The sequence below is a fragment of the Oncorhynchus masou genome, unplaced genomic scaffold (genome assembly GCF_036934945.1).
Source record: "Oncorhynchus masou masou isolate Uvic2021 unplaced genomic scaffold, UVic_Omas_1.1 unplaced_scaffold_3346, whole genome shotgun sequence".
NCBI lineage: Eukaryota > Metazoa > Chordata > Actinopteri > Salmoniformes > Salmonidae > Oncorhynchus > Oncorhynchus masou.
This window is the reverse complement of record NW_027009759.1, coordinates 15,001-25,000: the sequence shown is the minus strand read 5'-3', so window position 1 is coordinate 25,000 and position 10,000 is coordinate 15,001. Positions and strand designations below refer to the sequence as shown.

Genomic DNA, 10,000 nt, shown 5'->3' with positions numbered 1-10,000 from the left:
CCTCTAGAGACCCTCCTATCAGGGTAAGACCTCTAGAGACCCTCCAATCAGGGTAAGACCTCTAGAGACCCTCCTATCAGGGTAAGAACTCTACATATAGAGACCCTCCTATCAGGGTAAGACCTCTAGAGACCCTCCTATCAGGGTAAGACCTCTAGAGACCCTCCTATCAGGGTAAGACCTCTAGAGACCCTCCTATCAGGGTAAGACCTCTATAGACACTCCTATCAGGGTAAGACCTCTAGAGACCCTCCTATCAGGGTAAGACCTCTACATATAGAGACCCTCCTATCAGGGTGAGACCTCTACATATAGAGACCCTCCTATCAGGGTAAGACCTCTAGAGACCCTCCTATCAGGGTAAGACCTCTAGAGACCCTCCTATCAGGGTAAGACCTCTATCGACCCTCCTATCAGGGTAAGACCTCTACCAATAGAGACCCTCCTATCAGGGTCAGACCTCTAGAGACCCTCCTATCAGGGTCAGACCTCTATAGACCCTCCTATCAGGGTAAGACCTCTACCAATAGAGACCCTCCTATCAGGGTCAGACCTCTAGAGACCCTCCTATCAGGGTGAGACCTCTAGAGACCCTCCTATCAGGGTCAGACCTCTAGAGACCCTCCTATCAGGGTCAGACCTCTAGAGACCCTCCTATCAGGGTCAGACCTCTAGAGACCCTCCTATCAGGGTCAGACCTCTAGAGACCCTCCTATCAGGGTGAGACCTCTACATATAGAGACCCTCCTATCAGGGTGAGACCCCTACATATAGAGACCCTCCTATCAGGGTGAGACCTCTAGAGGCCCTCCTATCAGGGTAAGACCTCTAGAGACCCTCCTATCAGGGTAAGACCTCTAGAGACCCTCCTATCAGGGTAAGACCTCTACATATAGAGACCCTCCTATCAGGTAAGACCTCTAGAGACCCTCCTATCAGGGTAAGACCTCTAGAGACCCTCCTATCAGGGTAAGACCTCTAGAGACCCTCCTATCAGGGTAAGACCTCTAGAGACCCTCCTATCAGGGTCAGACCTCTAGAACCCTCCTATCAGGGTAAGACCTCTACATATAGAGACCCTCCTATCAGGGTCAGACCTCTATAGACCCTCCTATCAGGGTAAGACCTCTAGAGACCCTCCTATCAGGGTAAGACCTCTAGAGACCCTCCTATCAGGGTAAGACCTCTACATATAGAGACCCTCCTATCAGGGTGAGACCTCTACATATAGAGACCCTCCTATCAGGGTAAGACCTCTAGAGACCCTCCTATCAGGGTCAGACCTCTATAGACCCTCCTATCAGGGTAAGACCTCTAGAGACCCTCCTATCAGGGTAAGACCTCTAGAGACCCTCCTATCAGGGTCAGACCTCTACATATAGAGACCCTCCTATCAGGGTGAGACCTCTATAGACCCTCCTATCAGGGTCAGACCTCTAGAGACCCTCCTATCAGGGTAAGACCTCTAGAGACCCTCCTATCAGGGTAAGACCTCTACATATAGAGACCCTCCTATCAGGGTAAGACCTCTACATATAGAGACCCTCCTATCAGGGTGCACTCTATAGGGAATAGGGCTCTGGTCACTAGTAGTTCACTATATAGGGAATAGGGCTCTGGTCACTAGTAGTTCACTAGATAGGGAATAGGGCTCTGGTCACTAGTAGTTCACTAGATAGGGAATAGGGCTCTGGTCACTAGTAGTTCACTATATAGGGAATAGGGCTCTAGTCTAAAGTAGTGCACTATATAGGGAATAGGGCTCTGGTCACTAGTAGTTCACTATATAGGGAATAGGGCTCTGGTCACTAGTCGTTCACTATATAGGGAATAGGGCACTGGTCACGAGTAGTTCACTATATAGGGAATAGGGCTCTGGTCACTAGTAGTTCACTATATAGGGAATAGGGCTCTAGTCTATAGTAGTACCACTATATAGGGAACAGGGCTCTGGTCTATAGTAGTACACTATATAGGGAATAAAGTGCAATTTGGGCAGTGCCCTAAGAGTCTGCGTCCCAATCATGTCCTTCCTCCTGAAGTGATTGGATTGGTGGAGGGATCGGCTAGAGGGAGTTTCCGTTTACTGGTCATGTCCTATCAGATCCATGGAAGTTGAAGAGACCCCCTCCTACGTGAGGAGACAGGAGAGATGATTTGGTCTGCCCCCCCCCGGGAACTAAAAGCATGCTGTCTCCGTTCCCTCGCAGTTCATTGGATGCGGCCACGCGTACGGGATCTGTGCGAGAGTGTTCTGTGACTTCGGGACCGGTTTGAGGTGTCGGACCCCACTGGAGGGAAGCCAAGGAGATGTTTATCCAGAACATCACACAGGTACACACACGCTGCACACACACACACACACCCTCCTCTCTGACCTCTAACCTCTGATCTGTAGGGTAACCCAGGGGTGGTAACCTGCATGGACAGCAGGACCCACGGCCTCAGACTGGACAGAGTGTTCTCTTCAGAGAGGTCAACGGCATGGACACACTCAACGGCACCGCGCGACAGGTCACAGGTACTGATACGACAGGTCACAGGTACTGATACGACAGGCCTATGACAGGTCACAGGTACTGATACGACAGGTCACAGGTACTGATACAACAGGTCACAGCTACTGATACGACAGGTCACAGCTACTGATACGACAGGTCACAGCTACTGATACGACAGGTCACAGGTACTGATACGACAGGTCACAGGTACTGATACGACAGGTCACAGCTACTGATACGACAGGTCACAGGTACTGATACGACAGGTCACAGGTACTGATACGACAGGTCACAGGTACTGATACGACAGGTCACAGCTACTGATACGACAGGTCACAGCTACTGATACGACAGGTCACAGCTACTGATACGACAGGTCACAGCTACTGATACGACAGGTCACAGCTACTGATACGACAGGTCACAGGTACTGATACGACAGGCCAATCACAGGTACTGATCGACAGGCCAATCACAGGTACTGATACGACAGGCCACAGGTACTGATCGACAGGCCAATCACAGGTACTGATACGACAGGTCACAGGTGCTGATACGACAGGCCAATCACAGGTACTGATACGACAGGCCAATCACAGGTACTGATACGACAGGCCAATCACAGGTACTGATACGACAGGTCACAGGTACTGATACGACAGGTCACAGGTACTGATACGACAGGTCACAGCTACTGATACGACAGGTCACAGCTACTGATACGACAGGCCTATGACAGGTCACAGGTACTGATACGACAGGTCACAGGTACTGATACGACAGGTCACAGGTACTGATACGACAGGCTTATGACAGGTCACAGGTACTAATACGACAGGCCACAGGTACTGATACGACAGGCCAATCACAGGTACTGATACGACAGGTCACAGGTACTGATACGACAGGTCACAGCTACTGATACGACAGGTCACAGCTACTGATCGACAGGTCACAGGTACTGATCGACAGGTCACAGCTACTGATACGACAGGTCACAGGTACTGATACGACAGGTCACAGCTACTGATACGACAGGTCACAGCTACTGATCGACAGGTCACAGGTACTGATACGACAGGTCACAGCTACTGATCGACAGGTCACAGCTACTGATCGACAGGTCACAGGTACTGATACGACAGGTCACAGCTACTGATACGACAGGTCACAGCTACTGATACGACAGGCCACAGGTACTGATACGACAGGTCACAGGTACTGATCGACAGGTCACAGGTACTGATACGACAGGTCACAGGTACTGATACGACAGGTCACAGCTACTGATACGACAGGTCACAGCTACTGATACGACAGGTCACAGCTACTGATCGACAGGTCACAGCTACTGATACGACAGGTCACAGCTACTGATCGACAGGTCACAGGTACTGATACGACAGGTCACAGCTACTGATACGACAGGTCACAGGTACTGATACGACAGGCCAATCACAGGTACTGATACGACAGGCCACAGGTACTGATACGACAGGTCACAGCTACTGATACGACAGGTCACAGCTACTGATCGACAGGTCACAGCTACTGATCGACAGGTCACAGGTACTGATACGACAGGCCACAGGTACTGATACGACAGGCTTATGACAGGTCACAGGTACTAATACGACAGGCCACAGGTACTGATACGACAGGTCACAGCTACTGATCGACAGGTCACAGGTACTGATCGACAGGTCACAGCTACTGATCGACAGGTCACAGGTACTGATACGACAGGCCAATCACAGGTACTGATACGACAGGCCAATCACAGGTACTGATACGACAGGCCACAGGTACTGATCGACAGGCCAATCACAGGTACTGATCGACAGGTCACAGGTACTGATCGACAGGCTTATGACAGGCCACAGGTGCTGATATTTACAGTCCTATGACAGGTCACAGGTACTGATCGACAGGCCAATCACAGGTCACATGTGCTGATACGACAGGCCAATCACAGGTCACAGGTGCTGAGGCGACAGTCCTATGACAGGTCACAGGCAGGAGAAGGTTGTATCACTGATTGTAATGTGTGTCTGTGTCAGTCCTATGACAGGTCACAGGCAGGAGAAGGTTGTGTCACTGATTGTAATGTGTGTCTGTGTCAGTCCTATGACAGGTCACAGGCAGGAGAAGGTTGTATCACTGATTGTAATGTGTGTCTGTGTCAGTCCTATGACAGGTCGCAGGCAGGAGAAGGTTGTATCACTGATTGTAATGTGCGTCTGTGTCAGTCCTATGACAGGTCACAGGCAGGAGAAGGTTGTATCACTGATTGTAATGTGTGTCTGTGTCACTCCTATGACAGGTCACAGGCAGGAGGAGGTTGTATCACTGATTGTAATGTGTGTCTGTGTCAGTCCTATGACAGGTCACAGGCAGGAGAAGGTTGTATCACTGATTGTAATGTGTGTCTGTGTCAGTCCTATGACAGGTCACAGGCAGGAGAAGGTTGTATCACTGATTGTAATGTGTGTCTGTGTCAGTCCTATGACAGGTCACAGGCAGGAGAAGGTTGTATCACTGATTGTAATGTGTGTCTGTGTCAGTCCTATGACAGGTCACAGGCAGGAGAAGGTTGTATCACTGATTGTAATGTGTGTCTGTGACAGTCCTATGACAGGTCACAGGCAGGAGAAGGTTGTATCACTGATTGTAATGTGTGTCTGTGTCAGTCCTATGACAGGTCACAGGCAGGAGAAGGTTGTATCACTGATTGTAATGTGTGTCTGTGTCAGTCCTATGACAGGTCACAGGCAGGAGAAGGTTGTATCACTGATTGTAATGTGTGTCTGTGTCAGTCCTATGACAGGTCACAGGCAGGAGAAGGTTGTGTCACTGATTGTAATGTGTGTCTGTGTCAGTCCTATGACAGGTCACAGGCAGGAGAAGGTTGTATCACTGATTGTAATGTGTGTCTGTGTCACTCCTATGACAGGTCACAGGCAGGAGAAGGTTGTATCACTGATTGTAATGTGTGTCTGTGTCAGTCCTATGACAGGTCACAGGCAGGAGAAGGTTGTATCACTGATTGTAATGTGTGTCTGTGTCACTCCTATGACAGGTCACAGGCAGGAGAAGGTTGTATCACTGATTGTAATGTGTGTCTGTGTCAGTCCTATGACAGGTCACAGGCAGGAGAAGGTTGTATCACTGATTGTAATGTGTGTCTGTGTCAGTCCTATGACAGGTCACAGGCAGGAGAAGGTTGTATCACTGATTGTAATGTGTGTCTGTGTCCTCCTATGACAGGTCACAGGCAGGAGAAGGTTGTATCACTGATTGTAATGTGTGTCTGTGTCAGTCCTATGACAGGTCACAGGCAGGAGAAGGTTGTATCACTGATTGTAACGTGTGTCTGTGTCAGTCCTATGACAGGTCACAGGCAGGAGAAGGTTGTATCACTGATTGTAATGTGTGTCTGTGTCAGTCCTATGACAGGTCACAGGCAGGAGAAGGTTGTGTCACTGATTGTAATGTGTGTCTGTGTCAGTCCTATCACAGGTCACAGGCAGGAGAAGGTTGTATCACTGATTGTAATGTGTGTCTGTGTCAGTCCTATGACAGGTCACAGGCAGGAGAAGGTTGTATCACTGATTGTAATGTTTGTCTGTGTCACTCCTATGACAGGTCACAGGCAGGAGAAGGTTGTATCACTGATTGTAATGTGTGTCTGTGTCACTCCTATGACAGGTCACAGGCAGGAGAAGGTTGTATCACTGATTGTAATGTGTGTCTGTGTCACTCCTATGACAGGTCACAGGCAGGAGAAGGTTGTGTCACTGATTGTAATGTGTGTCTGTGTCAGTCCTATGACAGGTCACAGGCAGGAGAAGGTTGTATCACTGATTGTAATGTGTGTCTGTGTCAGTCCTATGACAGGTCACAGGCGGGAGAAGGTTGTATCACTGATTGTAATGTGTGTCTGTGTCAGTCCTATGACAGGTCACAGGCAGGAGAAGGTTGTATCACTGATTGTAATGTGTGTCTGTGTCAGTCCTATGACAGGTCACAGGCAGGAGAAGGTTGTGTCACTGATTGTAATGTGTGTCTGTGTCAGTCCTATGGCAGGTCACAGGCAGGAGAAGGTTGTATCACTGATTGTAATGTGTGTCTGTGTCAGTCCTATGACAGGTCACAGGCAGGAGAAGGTTGTATCACTGATTGTAATGTGTGTCTGTGTCACTCCTATGACAGGTCACAGGCAGGAGAAGGTTGTATCACTGATTGTAATGTGTGTCTGTGTCAGTCCTATGACAGGTCACAGGCAGGAGAAGGTTGTATCACTGATTGTAATGTGTGTCTGTGTCAGTCCTATGACAGGTCACAGGCAGGAGAAGGTTGTATCACTGATTGTAATGTGTGTCTGTGTCAGTCCTATGACAGGTCACAGGCAGGAGAAGGTTGTATCACTGATTGTAATGTGTGTCTGTGTCAGTCCTATGACAGGTCACAGGCAGGAGAAGGTTGTATCACTGATTGTAATGTGTGTCTGTGTCAGTCCTATGACAGGTCACAGGCAGGAGAAGGTTGTATCACTGATTGTAATGTGTGTCTGTGTCACTCCTATGACAGGTCACAGGCAGGAGAAGGTTGTGTCACTGATTGTAATGTGTGTCTGTGTCAGTCCTATGACAGGTCACAGGCAGGAGAAGGTTGTATCACTGATTGTAATGTGTGTCTGTGTCAGTCCTATGACAGGTCACAGGCAGGAGAAGGTTGTATCACTGATTGTAATGTCTGTGTCAGTCCTATGACAGGTCACAGGCAGGAGAAGGTTGTATCACTGATTGTAATGTCTGTGTCAGTCCTCTCCCCCTACAGTTTCACCGTAGGGGACACGTCCTCTCTGCAGCCCTATGCACACGGAGGCTTCTTCCTGCTGGTCAAAACCCCCAGAACGTACAGCTTCGTAAGTAACACGACCACGACACGACCGCAGTACGCGTTCATTAAACGACATAACACATGCCTCATACTGCCGTCGTACTGCCTCGTACTGCCTCGTACAGTGTCATACTCCCTCGTACTGCCTCGTACCGCCTCGTATTGCCTCGTATTGCCTCGTATTGCCTCGTACTGCCTCGTATTGCCTCATACTGCCTCGTACTGCCTCGTACTGCCTCGTATTGCCTCATATGGTGTCATACTTCCTCATACTTCCTCGTACTGCCTCGTATTGCCTCGTACTGCCTCATATGGTGTCATACTTCCTCATACTTCCTCGAACTGCCTCGTATTGCCTGGTACTGCCTCGTATTGCCTGGTACTGCCTCGTATTGCCTCGTACTGCCTCATATGATGTCATACTTCCTCATACTTCCTCGTACTGCCTCGTATTGCCTCGTACTGCCTCGTATTGCCTCGTACTGCCTCATATGGTGTCATACTTCCTCATACTTCCTCGTACTGCCTCGTACTGCCTCATACTGCTTCATATGGTGTCATACTGCCTCGTACTGCCTCGTATTGCCTCATACTGCCTCATACAGTGTCATACAGCCTAGTGGTTAGAGCGTTGGGACTAGTAACCGGAAGGTTGCGAGTTCAAACCCCGAGTTGACAAGGTAAAAATCTGTCGTTCTGCCCCTGAACAGGCAGTTAACCCACTGTTCCTAGACCAGTTAACCCCACTGTTCCTAGACCAGTTAACCCACTGTTCCTAGACCAGTTAACCCACTGTTCCTAGACCAGTTAACCCACTGTTCCTAGACCAGTTAACCCCACTGTTCCTAGACCAGTTAACCCACTGTTCCTAGGCCAGTTAACCCACTGTTTCTAGGCCAGTTAACCCACTGTTTCTAGGCCAGTTAACCCACTGTTCCTAGGCCAGTTAACCCACTGTTCCTAGACCAGTTAACCCACTGTTCCTAGACCAGTTAACCCACTGTTCCTAGACCAGTTAACCCCACTGTTCCTAGGCCAGTTAACCCACTGTTCCTAGACCAGTTAACCCACTGTTCCTAGACCAGTTAACCCCACTGTTCCTAGACCAGTTAACCCACTGTTCCTAGACCAGTTAACCCCACTGTTCCTAGGCCAGTTAACCCACTGTTCCTAGACCAGTTAACCCCACTGTTCCTAGACCAGTTAACCCACTGTTCCTAGACCAGTTAACTCCACTGTTCCTAGACCAGTTAACCCGCTGTTCCTAGACCAGTTAACCCACTGTTCCTAGACCAGTTAACCCACTGTTCCTAGACCAGTTAACCCCACTGTTCCTAGACCAGTTAACCCACTGTTCCTAGACCAGTTAACCCCACTGTTCCTAGACCAGTTAACCCCACTGTTCCTAGACCAGTTAACCCCACTGTTCCTAGACCAGTTAACCCCACTGTTCCTAGACCAGTTAACCCCACTGTTCCTAGACCAGTTAACCCCACTGTTCCTAGACCAGTTAACCCACTGTTCCCTAGACCAGTTAACCCCACTGTTCCTAGACCAGTTAACCCCACTGTTCCTAGACCAGTTAACCCCACTGTTCCTAGACCAGTTAACCCACTGTTCCTAGACCAGTTAACCCCACTGTTCCTAGACCAGTTAACCCCACTGTTCCTAGACCAGTTAACCCCACTGTTCCTAGACCAGTTAACCCACTGTTCCTAGACCAGTTAACCCACAGTTCCTAGACCAGTTAACCCCACAGTTCCTAGACCAGTTAACCCCACTGTTCCTAGACCAGTTAACCCCACTGTTCCTAGACCAGTTAACCCCACTGTTCCTAGACCAGTTAACCCACTGTTCCTAGACCAGTTAACCCCACTGTTCCTAGACCAGTTAACCCCACTGTTCCTAGGCCGTCATTGTAAATAAATACACATTTCCGATACTTTCTGTATTTTTAATGTTCTATATGTTGACCAAGTTGCCTGCTGATTGTTTTGGGGCTGATATCAACAGTGGACGAATGAAACACACACCAAAAGACAATTTGCAGTGGTCTTTTCCTTAAATGTCTCTGTCCGTGTCTCTGTCCGTGTCTCTGTCCGTGTCCGTGTCTCTGTCCGTGTCCGTGTCTCTGTCCGTGTCTCTCTGTCCGTGTCTCTCTGTCCGTGTCTCCCTGTCCGTGTCTCCTCTGTCCGTGTCTCCTCTGTCCGTGTCTCTCTGTCCGTGTGTCTCTGTCCGTGTCCCTGTCTCTGTCCGTGTCCCTGTCTCTGTCCGCGTCCCTGTCCGTGTGTCTCCTCTGTCCGTGTCTCTCCTCTGTCCGTGTCTCTCCTCTGTCCGTGTGTCTCTGTCCGTGTCCCTGTCTCTGTCCGTGTCCCTGTCCGTGTGTCTCCTCTGTCCGTGTCTCTCCTCTGTCCGTGTCTCTCCTCTGTCCGTGTGTCTCCTCTGTCCGTGTGTCTCCTCTGTCCGTGTGTCTCCTCTGTCCGTGTCTCTCCTCTGTCCGTGTGTCTCTGTCCGTGTCCCTGTCTCTGTCCGTGTCCCTGTCCGTGTGTCTCCTATGTCCGTGTCTCTCCTCTGTCCGTGTGTCTCCTCTGTCCGTG

At 49.6% G+C, this 10,000-nt stretch overlaps 1 pseudogene; it reads left to right on the top strand.

Annotated features, from left to right (window-relative positions):
* LOC135534393 (ubiquitin-like modifier-activating enzyme 6) overlaps window positions 1-10,000 on the top strand; it is a 27,670-nt pseudogene that overhangs the window by 5,454 nt on the left and 12,216 nt on the right.